General features: G+C 45.4%; 1 protein-coding gene across 2 annotated transcripts in view; it reads right to left on the bottom strand.

Moving 5' to 3' along the window:
- MARCHF4 (membrane associated ring-CH-type finger 4) overlaps positions 1 to 12,992 on the bottom strand; it is a 274,704-nt gene that overhangs the window by 43,287 nt on the left and 218,425 nt on the right. The window lies entirely within an intron of this gene.

Genomic DNA, 12,992 nt, shown 5'->3' with positions numbered 1-12,992 from the left:
TAGCAACCAATCAGATTTTAGTTATCATTTATCTTGTACATTCTATATAAAGATAGCAACAATATTCAAAAACATAAAAACATTTGCTTTCTGAATTCTATGTATGATTGGTCATTTATTACTGTATCTCTATTGTTTATAAATGTCCTGCCATTGACAGAAGAAAGACTAGCATGTTCATTGGTGTCACAGTACCTGTGGTATTCATTCATCAAAACTGGACACATACGGTCGGGCATCCAGAAGATGAAGTGGGTGTGACCAGAACCAGTTTTAGCCAAAGAGAACATTAGAATGTTAACAGCTGCAAAGAGACGTTCTATACTGCTACTGTACATGACCATTTATATTCAAGATTGAAGAGGGAGGGGTTAGGGCAACATGAATTCAATCCGAGCATCAAAATGAGGCCCCTGTTAAACTGATGCAGGAAGATTATGGAGTAAATTGTCAAAAGGGCAATGGCCAGTTAGGGAAAAGCGTGACATGGGCAGATCAGGACATAGTCATGCAAATTACTTATGGCATTATCTAATTGATCACAATCAGGGATAGAGAGAAACATGACAATTTAAGGTTTACATTAATTTATTAATATTTTATAGATGCACAAAACTGTATTTGAAATAATTAAATGGCAGACTCTTAGGGCCTGATTCAGAGCCGGACGCTCTGACCAGTGCCCTCCTACCTAAAAATGGAGCGGCCTCCTGGCCGCTCGCATAGCTGTGTTTGACCACCCACAGCATATGCGAGCGGCCAAAAAGATGGTCGCGATGGTCAAGACCATCGCGACCATCGGGCTTGTGACGAGACCCTGCGGTAGAGTCTCGGTGACCGCAAGCCCTGGAGTGATTTTGGCTCTATCAGAGCCAAAATCACTCCCACTGACATCACTAGTGATGTCAGTGGGGCCGGACCCAGACGGTAGGCGTTCCCATGGGAACGCCTCCGTCTAGCAGCCACACCCCCGGCACCATCAGTCACCATCGACAGCACGCCCCCTTTGGTGCGAGACCCAGAGCACAGCTTGGCTGTCGCTGTCCGGGTCTCGCGCATGCACACGACGGAGCTCCCTCCGTCGTGCGCATGCGCACTGGGGTAACATCGACCCGCTTGCGAGCGTCCTACGCTCGCGAGCGGGTCTGAATGACCCCCTTAATATGGTACCAGTATAAAGGGTATAAACCTTTAATTTGTGGCTCTTGGTGTTAGTTTGAAGGAGGAGGCGGGAGAAATGGATCCCTCCTAATAAAAGCACCTTTGTCAAAGGAGCTCAGTGCTCCGAAACGTTGGTTTTCTGATTATGTGACACCATTCAATATATTTGCTTTATAACTAGACTCTGAGTGCCGCAGCCTTTTTTGCCTTATTTTTCATTTCATCAGTCACTGAGGGCACTGGAGCCAGCTGTTTCTAACAAGAAGGAGTGCCAGACCGCAATTCTCTGTATATATATATATATATATATATATATTTTGTCGAAGCCCGATGATTGGCTGAGACCAAATCGTGTAAATTAAAATCTGGCGACGCCATTTTGCGTCAACTCTGACAACACCATTTTGCGTCCTCGGTACGATACCATTGTGTACGATGCTATATTTGATTATTAGCGTCGTGCATCTGTTTTGCTACCGCATAATGTTGAAAGTCCAGTCAAAACCTATACACACATTAGATAATACATTTAAAACATACAAGGCGCACAACGCATAGTTACGCTGTACATCAAAGCAGATAAGCACAAAACACATAGACGCACAACGCATACTAGCGAATTTACACAATATTCTCAGACTCACACATGCAATCACTTATAACAAGGTTCCCGAGCATTAAGGTTAATATTAGAGGTTTTATTAGCAAATACTTATGTTGTGAAATGTCATGTATATGATATTTAAGGTACATAAGCTAGTAGACATGTCATGTTTGCTACCATTCTAAATCACTGTTTATTTGAAGATCTCTGGTTCTATCGGCAAGGAGATCGAATCATGCGTCTGCAAGTTATGAATTATAGGAAATTAGTGGTTAGAATGTATATCTGTATGTAGTGTCTTTTGACTAGCAATGTCTGAGGAACTGGGACCCCCAGTGACGCTGTATGAACTGTCCAATGATCTGCATCGTACCAGAATGTCCAGGAGCAAGACCCAATAGAAATCTGTCAACTAGTTTCTTTGCTCTGTAAGGTATATAACCTGAGTACTAATTATAGTATACAGCCATTTTTCTTGGATGACCACAGGCTTCTGGATAGACGACTGTATACTGGAACCAGTGCGCACGCTTATATATCGGCTTGTACCGTTGTATTTACTTGCTTTTTGCGCTAATTGTCTAGATCACAGCGCGTTATACTTTTCATTGAACAATATAACTTTTTGTGCTGTGGAGCCACAATTGGATTGGAAAGCAATTATTTCTTATGCAGCTTGTAGCGCTACATAGCGTCATTTGGTTATAGAAATTTAGAGGTATCAATAATATATATATATATATATATATATATATAAATATATATAAATATATATATATATAATCAATACATACATAAAATAAGCTTTCACAGAAATATTCATCAGCAGGTGGTTTCATTTATTTATCTTTCATTATTTGTATTATAATGTCCAGTCCTGTCCTGTTATTTTTTGTGAATCCATGGCCTCTTGATGCCATGTATGGCTCTGTAATATTGGCAGGCAGTCTATTGTTTTGCAAGGTCTAGCTAGAGGCAGCTTTAAAGAAACAAAGAATTCAAGAGACGGTCCTTTATCGCTGTATCAGTACATCTTCAATGAGCGCCTCTCATGTACTTTGGATACAATCACAAATGCCACTGTGACGGAATGAAGCTAACAGCATCTGTGCGCCTGAATCAATCACACCATAGAAATGAACAGTGTCTTGTTTTTTTATATCCTCTCCTTTCCAGTGCTTAAAATTGGGTATTGATTTCCTGTGCTGAGATCAGGAATCAGTACAATGAGAGATGGAGGGATGGACCAGTTGCAAATGGACTTGTTTGTAACAAGAATCACTGCATGGAATAATGTGAGAAGTTAGCCCGAAGGCTGACAATTAAGCATGAGGGACATTAAACCACGAGTGTTTGAGTGTTGCCATTTTAATAAGGTGTTGGTTATTGCCCCTTTAAGTTTAGTTTTGATAGGCAGCCAATGACTGGTTTGGTGGGAGTGGTTAAGGTGTATATAGAGGGGAGAAGTAGTGTGATCTGCCTCTTTGTTCCACTTTTTGTCCAGGACAGAGAAGTACAGCTGTAATATCTCCTTAATATAATTCTTAGTGCTTTTAATCTCCTTCTCTTTCTCTCTTGCTGTTCTTTCCTGTATATCTTCTCATTCATTTTGCTGTCACTATTTCACACCTCTCCATTTCTGTCTTATTCCTCGATTTTCCCTGCTCTATTCCCTGTATCATACCGTGTCCCGCCCCTCGCACATCCTGTTCCCCATTTGGGAAGAGACCTGCTAATGGAGAGCACTGCGGCTGAAGGCTCTCCTGTTGTCCCCATCAGCGGCGGCCGTACCTCAAAGCATCATGTGTCAGGGGTGGAGGCCTTGCATCCTCAATTGGGCAGGGCCACAGCTGAGGATGTGGGAGGAGGGTGGTGCTATCAGCCACTCTTACCTCCCAGCCCAGTACCCAGTGCGGTCGGCATGCTTCGGCTGTGGTATGGTAGTTGGGCGGAGCCGTGGCTGTGCCTGTTGCCGCTGGCTCTGCCTCCTTCCAAGTCAATCAGCGGCAGGCAGCAGCGACTGCCACCACTGATCAGTTTGCTTATGTCTCTGGTCGCGGTCAGTAGCGTGCCCGCGATTCAGGCCTGCGGGGGGCGTGGCTTTGCCGCACTTCGCAGCCACCATCTTGCTGAAGGGAAGGCTGCTGCCGCATGCCCCCATCGTGTTGGGTTTCCCTCCACAGTGCCCTGGCTTCGTCATCTGTGTCAGAGATCAGAGGGGGGTTCTATAGCTTCCCAGCCCTTAGCTGTCACTCAAAACCATTTAGGCAGTATTGGTGCCTGTTGATTCCCAGCCAGTAGCTGTCACTCAAACCTTTCAGGCAGTATTGGTGCCTGTTGTCATGGGTAATGGGGCCTCTGCGACTATAGTTGACCCTTCTAACTGGAGCGGGTGTGGGTGTGTGGCTGAGTGGCAGGGTTAGGACTCCTCTGTCCAGGCAGCGTCGGTCCAGGGGGTTGGTCCGTCTGCGCCTGCATCAGCAGTTGGCCTATGCCTCCTGCATAGAGCTCAGCTGTCATGTCTGCAGCGAGCTTGGTTGCTCCCTAGGTGGCTATCCAATGTTGCCTCTGTGGTTACACCTGCATCGCCCCCCTTTTGCCCCACTTTAGTAGCAGGTTCCCCAGATTCTGGTGAGGCATTACCTGTGTTACATTTGCTGGCATCTCTGGCCGTTGTTTTGATCCCTTTTGTTATCAATGGCTGTGGTCTCTCCAGGTGTGTCTGGCGCAGTCGTCATCATTGCTGCCCTCTCAGGTTTTGGTGCAGCTTGGCCCGTTAACTGTCCAGCTCCACACTGTGCTGGGTATTCAGGCTACCATTCCCCTGCCTTCTTCTGTTTCTGCTACAACTACACCATTGTATATTTTGCAGCCCCTATGTTTTCCGGTGTTGCTGCTGTTCCTGCGGGTCCCCCTTTGACAGTCATGGCAGGCGAGCCGAATGCAACCAGTAATGTGTCGGTTGATGATTCTGGCTCCTGTCCTCCAGGTGAGTCCATTTCGCCTACTCATCTAGTGAGGACAGTTCGGTTCCCCCGGGGGTGTCTAGGGATGGAGTGGTACACTGTGATAATAAGGCGGTTCTTTGAAAGCTGCATTGGAGGATTCATGACAGAGTTCACATGGGCGAATATGTTAATGTTTTTTCCCCTTCTGGCAAAATCTACAAAGGATTTCAGGGTGGCTAAGTGACGTGGGGTTATGGGGGAGGAGGCATATTACTCATACCATAATTGGCAGGCGGGTTTCTTTATATTTGTGGTGTGCTATCTGGCATGCCGCCCTTAGAAGCACTTGAATGTCATTGGGTGCCTTCATTTGATGCATTCTATGTTTTCGTTCTGTGAGTAACTCATCCTGTAGGACATATGACGAGGAATTCCAGAATAAGCAGTCGGGATCCCCAATCAATGATTTTGTCTGCAGGGATGTGGAGGTTTGGCTAGAGGTGACTCAGCCGGCTCCCCACTCCGTCAGTTAAATTCATGTTTTTTTCGCTTGCAGGATGGTTTATACATGGACAAATGCGTGCCTATGTGCTGTTCCATATCGTGCGCCCCTTTCATGTGCATTGGTCCAGCTGATTCCCTCACTGCAGTAATTTACTTTCAATGCAGTCGTTATTTTCTTTTTCGGGGTCTCCGTTGCGTGCGAGAAAATGGAAGGGCCTCTGATGCATCTCTCCTTCCTGTGTACCAAGATCGATACCTTGTCAGGTTGCGTCGTCTTCTCCAGGACAAATTATATGAGTTGCACAGGTCGAATGTGGTTGCATTAGGCTTGGGTAAGCTCACCCTGCATCAGGTGCAGTCTATGCTTGGTTTTTTTTCCACTTTCCCATGGGAAGGATCTTCTGCTGGAGATTGTAAGGGTCTATTGCAGGCGTCCTCTACCCGATTATTTTGTAAGTTTGTCGGCTGAGATTAAGCGCGACTTGCGAGTTTGGAATGTGTTCTTTTCCCAATGGAATGAGTATCTGGCCTATCCCACCCTGCAGTAACACTCAGCTGCCACTTTTTACTGATGCTGCTGGCGCGACTGGCTTTGGAGCCTACCTCAATCGGTTAGGGGTGCGCTGCACCTTGGCCGTTGAGGTGGGCAGCAGAAGGGTTTACCAAGAGCATGCTGTTCCTTGAGCTGTTCCCCACTGTAGTTGTGTTGGAACTCGGGGGGGACCGCTTGAGTACCGCTAGTATCAATTTATGTTGCAACAACTTGGGTGTAGTGCATGCGATTAACCGCCAGAGTTCATCCTCTCTTCCGGTTGTTTGTCTGCTAGCAAGACTTGTGCTGCATTGCCTGCTGCTTACTGTCCATTTTGTTGCCAGACATGTGCCTGGTGTTCAAAATGGAATTGCGGATGCACTGTCACGGTTCAACTGGCTTCAGTTCCCTTGAGCCAATCTGTCCAGTGACCCATGTTCTCCTTATGTTTGGCAGTTCATCAGGCCGGCATGGAGGAATTAGCTTGAGGGCCATTGCCCTGGGACTTTACACTGTTATTAGATAGGTTGGCTGTAATGGGAGCATTTCCGGGTTTCAATGGCTCAGGCAGGTAAGAGCTTGCAGCAAGTCATGTTGGTTTTTATTTTGGACCTGTATTCGCAAGGGCACTCGCTCGCTCTGGTACAGCGTATTTCAGCAGGTGTGTCAATTTTCTCTGCATTATATGACGGGCGCAACCCCTCCAGGTCCTTCATAATTTCAGGGGCCTGGAGGGGTTGGTTATGGTCGACCAGTACAGTGGTTGACTGCAGGCGTCCCATTGATATTTCCATGTTGCTTTACTAGGTGGCTGTGGTCCATTCAGTTTGTTTTTTAAGCTTTTTGTATGCTTGCTGTTTAAATTAGGTTTTGCCATGGCGCTTCATGGAGCGTTTTGGGTCTGTGAATTAGTTGCCCCCTCTAAAAGGGCTGATCCACCACTCATTAGCATGGACGTAATTGTACGCCCAGACGCGATGCTATGCCTTATAGCAGGGGTCTTCAAACTTGGCCCTCCAGATGCTGTGGAACTACACATCCCAGCATGCACTGCACATAGTTTTAGCATGCTGTTATATCAAAAAGGTGGCAGTGCATGCTGGGATGTGTAGTTCCACAGCAGCTGGAGGGCCAAGTTTGAAGACCCCTGCCTTATAGGGTGCTCCAGTACGGACCAGGCTGGTAGATGGCGCTGGCTTTCACTTCAACCATATCCCATTCCTGCAGTATGTCCAGTGGCGCTGGCGTGCGCTTTTAAGCAGATGCGTGGCGATCAAAATTGGGAATGGTTGATGCACAAGGAAGGACCCCTAGTTATGAAATACCAATGTTGTCCTGTTTTGAAGCATTGCTTGGCATCTTTAGGGCTCGAACCGGGTGAGTTTGGTACTCACTCATGTAGAATAGGAGTTGCTACATAGGCAGCTTCTGCTGGCTTATCTAACTGGGATGTCCAATCCCTTGGTCGGTGGCGTTCTGCTGCATTTTGACACTATATTCATCTGGGTTTAGCTGTTTTTGTTCCAACGTAGCTCACCAGAGGCCTAACCACTCGGCGACCTACAGTGGGAGTCTAAGAGGAATTTTTATTTTCCCCCGGGGGCCCGGTTGGCTTCTGAATTATATGATATGGCATGATTGTTAGTTTACTCTGTGGGTTTTGTATGTTTTTTGCCTTAAGTCTGGTTAGCTACATTGTTCCCCTCCCCCTTCCCCACTCTTTCTTACGTTTCCATGTCTAGTCGGGGTGGTGTGTCTGTGGTTCAACTGCTTTGTTTGTGTTTTTCTTTCCATGTTATAAAGTGGTGCATCTGTGTTGGAATGGTTAGGTCAGCGCACTGCCCTGGTTTTTGCTCTCTGTTGTCATTAGGGACTTCCATTTGAGGACAGAAGCCCTGCCTCCCTGCAAGTTGGTGTAGTCCTTCATTGTGCATAGGAGTATTTGGAGGAATGCTGGTTCTAGTGCATGGTTGGATATGGCTGGGAGGAACATCAATATTGCAGAGGTGAAGTACATGTGGAGAATGGTGGTGGTGTAGTAGAACATGTGGGGATGCAATTCCAGGATGCTCATTTGTATCGTGGAGATGGCGTACAGCTTAGTCCTGCGGGTTTGGCTTCTGTTTCTGGAAGGCATTTTAGCTGCTGGTTGAGGTGTTTATGGTTACAGGGTTGAGTTATGGTGGCGGCGCATTGGCTCAGGACTCGCTTGGCGGAAAAGAATGGCTCTTGGAGTTAGTTTATGTTTATTATTGGGTGCGCTCTCCTTGAAGTGGAGTAAGGCAACAGCCAATTGTCCTGGACGGGAAATGGCTATACCACTTGGACGGGTGGCTGAAGGTAAAGGAGAGTTCATCACCAATGCTTGGCTTGTGTGTGTGTGTGTGTCTGTTTGAGCTGTTTGGTTGTTATTGTCCTATGCGTTCATTTTGTGCCGTCACCATTATTATTATTAACTTATAGCCTAAAATTGAATGACTTGTCAAAAATAAATTTGACAATAATTTTAAACACCAACGCTGTTATCTATGTCTTTATTTTAGAAGTTAAGTTTTATTGTATTTAAGAAGGTTATTATATGGTAACACGATAATACATGTTAGTGAGTTTATGATGAATGTGAGATGAGAGGCAGGTCCCTCCCTCCGCCCCGCCCCACCCTCTCAAATCATTCCAGGGAAAAGTAAGAAAAACTTCCCACTTGTCTAGTAGTTTAAAAATATAATCTTTAGGTTGTTACTGCATCTGTCACCAAAACAGTGCAGCACGAGGTGTATTTGTTATACAGAATATAAAAGCTGAATACAAAAGCTGTTTAATTACAATTTCTCATACAATTACTGTATGGTTACATAATCCAGTTCTCTAGGTACGTGTTAGCTATATTTATTATTAATCAAAAGGAAAATACAATTATTTGATAAATATTGGCCATGTGCCTGATTCGGAGATCCACCCAATACCCGACACTGCTGCGATCCTGTATGCAGCAGACTTGCTAAAATATGCTAATGATGCAGCTGCCGTCTTGTGCACAGAGATGCCCACCTCCAGTGCCTCACACCCGACGCTTACATACAAAAGCAAAAACATAAGTAACATCGGTCGCACATCACTCTGAGCAAGCCTATGCTGTTTCAGAATGAGCGTCTCACCTAAGATGCCAGGGCCCCTCCAGGTGCAAACGAATTTGCAAAGACTCACTAGGGCACTGCCAGAAAACAGCCCCAACATGCTATCTCCCATAATCTGTATAGCAGAGCAGCGGTGAATGGATGCCCTGCAATACACTAGGGAGAGGGACTGGGGGCAGCCCAGCAACTCTGAAAGAGCTGGGCATACCCCCAGAGTGACAAAACGGGGGTGTGATGTACGATCACACCACCATATCATGAACCCACACACCTGTATTGTGAGGCCATGTCCCTTTTTCATGTGCTTGCACCCACTCGCACAATGTCCTGTTCCTCTCCAGCCCCAATTTTGGGAGGTATGAAATAGCACATAAAGTTATCAATATAAAATATAACAATATAACAATTTCTACAGCTCAGAACACCAAGTTATGTCCAGCTACTTCCAGGTAGAAATACTGAGTTTTCCACCCCCTTTAGATACTTCCATCATGACCAGCTGAACCAAATGCTATATGTAAAAATGAGCACATAACTTGAATATGTTCTGCACCACATTCACCCTTCAATCTCTTTAAAAAAAATGTATCCGTGCTGGATAATGGTTCAGACTTCTCAAGTCTTTGGTCAAGTTTATACAAATATTATCAGATACATTTAAATATCTATCGTGTTAACTGTAAGTGTAGTAACCTAAAATGTAGATTGTAAATCACTAGACTGTAAGCTCTCATGGGCAGAGCCCTTCACCAAGCATAGTAACTAGCGCTCCCGGTGGCCAGTGCCGGCTACGCCCCCCATTTCTAGGCACCCTGCTAGCCAGATGAGGGAGCCCCGGGTGAGTGATAGTGCCGCCCACAAAGCGATGCATTGTCTGTGGCTGCACCGCACACTCGTACACCCCTAGATACGGCCCTGCCTTCACCCTCCTGGTTATCATCCTGCACTATCCTTATCTCCAGTGCTCTCCCTCTCAGTCAATGTCTCTGATCCTTTTGGTCTGCTCTTTCCAGGGCATTGGGTCATATAGTACTTTTAGATACATTTGTTAACTGTCACTCACTTAGTTGTCTTAATATCTGTTTACTTTTTCCTCTGTACTGTCTGTTTGAACCTTTTTATACTGTACTAGCTAATGAACCAGGTTTCACCTGGGTAGACTTTAGATATTTACTGTTTCCATCTTACCACTCCAGTAACACATGAATCTGTCACCTCTATAGTGATGCATCCCTTCCCTCACTGCTATAGTAAGACATTATCCTCCCTCATCTGTGTACTAACACATTCCACTCCCTCACCTCTTTATTAACACATTATCCTTGCTCACCTCTGTAGTAATATATTTCCCTCCCTCACTGGTGTTGTAGCACATTTGACATTCCCCTTCCTCACCTGTGTAGAAATACAATCACACCTGTAGTAACACATTACCCTCACTTACACCTGTAGTAACTAAATCCCCTCCCTCACCTCTGAAGTATCACATTCTCCTTCCTCACCCCTGTAGTAACACATTACCCCCATTCACCCCTCTCTCGCCCCACAGTAACACCTTTTAAATTCCCCTCTCTCATCTGTGTAGTAACACATTTCCCTTCCTCCTCTGTGTAGTAACACATTCCCCTCACTCACCTCTTTAGTAACACATTTTCCCTGTATGGCACTATAGACACTTGGTGGAGTTATATAAATTGTAGACGATAATAAGAATAATAATGAAAGGGATGTAGTTAAAATACCGACGGGCGGGATGCCATCTGTTGATATCCCGGCATCGGAATCCCGATACGGGATTTAACATAGGCGGCTAAATCCCGACGCCAGCCCACTGACCGGAATCCTGACAGATAGCATCCCGATCGAAGGTAATGTAAGTCGGGGTGCCCTTAGCTGTTAGCCGCAGAGGGGAGGGTTAGCTTTAGGCACCACAGGGGGGTTAGAGTTAGGCATTGAGGGGGATTTAGGGTTAGGCACCACTGAGGGGGTTAGGGTTAGGCACCACTGGGGGGGTTAGGCACCACTGGTGGGGTTAGGGTTAGGCACTAAGGGGGGAGGGTTAGGTTTAGGCACCAAGTGGGGAGGGTTAGGGTGCGGGGTGGGTTAGGATTAGGGTGCAAGAAGGGAGGGTTAGGGGGAGAAGGGGGGGAAGGTTAACCTACTTACCTTACCACTGTCGGGATTCCCAGCATCGGGATGCCACTGTCAGCATTTTCACAGCAGGCATCTCGACTGCCAGGATTTCATACCCAACCCTAATGAATAACTCCTATTTAAAAATGTAACACTATAAGGTATGAAATCTTGATTATCAAAACAATGTACCTTTTTTTCTGCTTGAGTGCATTGCCTTATATGTGACAATCATGTGTCCACTAAGGTGTTTCCACCATGTGTATGCAGCCGAGGCAATTTACAAAGCACAAAATTAGTAAGTCCACAGTACAAATACAGGTTTAGTTCTGCTAAATTTCTGCTGGGGTGTATAGGTTTGCAGAAGAAGTGGGTGCATTTCCAGGGGATCAGCAGTTTCAATAGTTGGGTGCATGCTGGATTAATAATAGTGGTAATGGGACTGAAGCCCCTGGCCTCCATCAGGATTATGATGCCTAAGCAACTACATGGCATCCCATCCAGATTCCCACTAGTGCAACTTGCTGACTTCAACAGTGCAATTGTGGCACCCCATCAACGTCCTGTGTTCCTACCCACACTGATGTGCCCCTATGAAAATGTAAAGTATTAATGTGACTCCTGCCATTGTCTAATATAGGGCATGATTTAACTGGTTTCATTAAGGTTCAGGGACTTTTTGCACTGCCCACTCAGCAGTGGTGGACGTTAGGGGACCATTGAGTACTGTAGCAGGCTCAAGGATTTGAACTAGAGAAAAACGGTAGTTGGTGGCTGCACTGTGCTGAGGTAACTGCCAGTGGGAGCAAAGCTGCATGTTGTGTGTGTTTCACCGGATTCCCAGTGGTATTTCCCAGTGACCGGAGGGCTTCTCCCTTGACAGGCACTCTGTGGGCTGCAGAAGAAGGTATCCAATCAGTTGGAGAGAGCAATGGCTACAGATAAAGAGGACATCTAGTCAGCCCTCAGTTATTAGTTTGAGCCAGCGTTAGTGTATGGTACAGGTGGGAAGCCTTGCATTACTATCCACACACAGCCCAAGTCCATATTAGAGAGGGACAATGCCAGAGACAGTATAACCCTATAGCTGAACAAAGCATAGCCTCAACTATTTGCCACTTCCCATAACAGTGTTGTTAATACCACCGAGTGAGGAGTTACTACCATAATGTAACAGACAGTTCCTCTGAGAGTGCCAGAAAAGACTATAGAGAGTCAGTCAGCTGATTGCACAGATCTAATAGCTCTGCCTTATAGGAGGAGCTAGGACTGGGCAGTATAATGAAAGTACCCAGTCAGTCAGTACAGAGAGGATATAGGGTGGTATGTAATAGAGTTCGAGTTTTTAGATTTTTCGAGTTTCCCAGAAAACTTGCACATTTGGTAATCTCGACCAATGTAATAGCGTGCGCGTTTCTGCAAACTCATATTTTTCCAAATACAAATTTCTCAAACTCGCATCCAGATGTTTCCCCAGGTTGTACATACAACTCGTGCAATGTAATAGGGTGCAAGTTCGAAACCTGCACATAAAACATTACCATAATCGCACCAAAAAATAGACCAAAGTGACAATGGAGAGTTGTATGTTAAAAATATAAAAAAAAATTCAAAAAGGTTACAAAGGAGTCTTTCAATCCATAAACATATATAAATATGCATATAAGTGTAAATCACCTTTTTAAGGATGTAAATACTCATAATTCTTAATTCTTTTAAAAGTGTCTAAATAGAACCCATATTCGATTAGGAGCCAAAATTCCTGACTTTTTTTCAAACCCTATTGTGTGCTGACAAATGATCCCCATTTTTTTGCAGACTTTTTGCCCTCGGTGAAAAGTCTTGGCGATAAGTTTTCGCCACGGTGAAAAGTCTTGGGGATAAGTGTTCACCACGGCGAAAAGTCTTGGGGATAAGTTTTCGCCACAGCGAAAAGTCTTGGGGATAAGTTTTCGCCACGGCGAAAAGTCACAATC

Source organism: Taudactylus pleione, unplaced genomic scaffold (genome assembly GCF_031769625.1).
Source record: "Taudactylus pleione unplaced genomic scaffold, aTauple2 ptg000671l, whole genome shotgun sequence".
In the NCBI taxonomy this organism is placed as follows: domain Eukaryota; kingdom Metazoa; phylum Chordata; class Amphibia; order Anura; family Myobatrachidae; genus Taudactylus; species Taudactylus pleione.
This window is presented reverse-complemented; position numbering and strand designations above follow the sequence as displayed.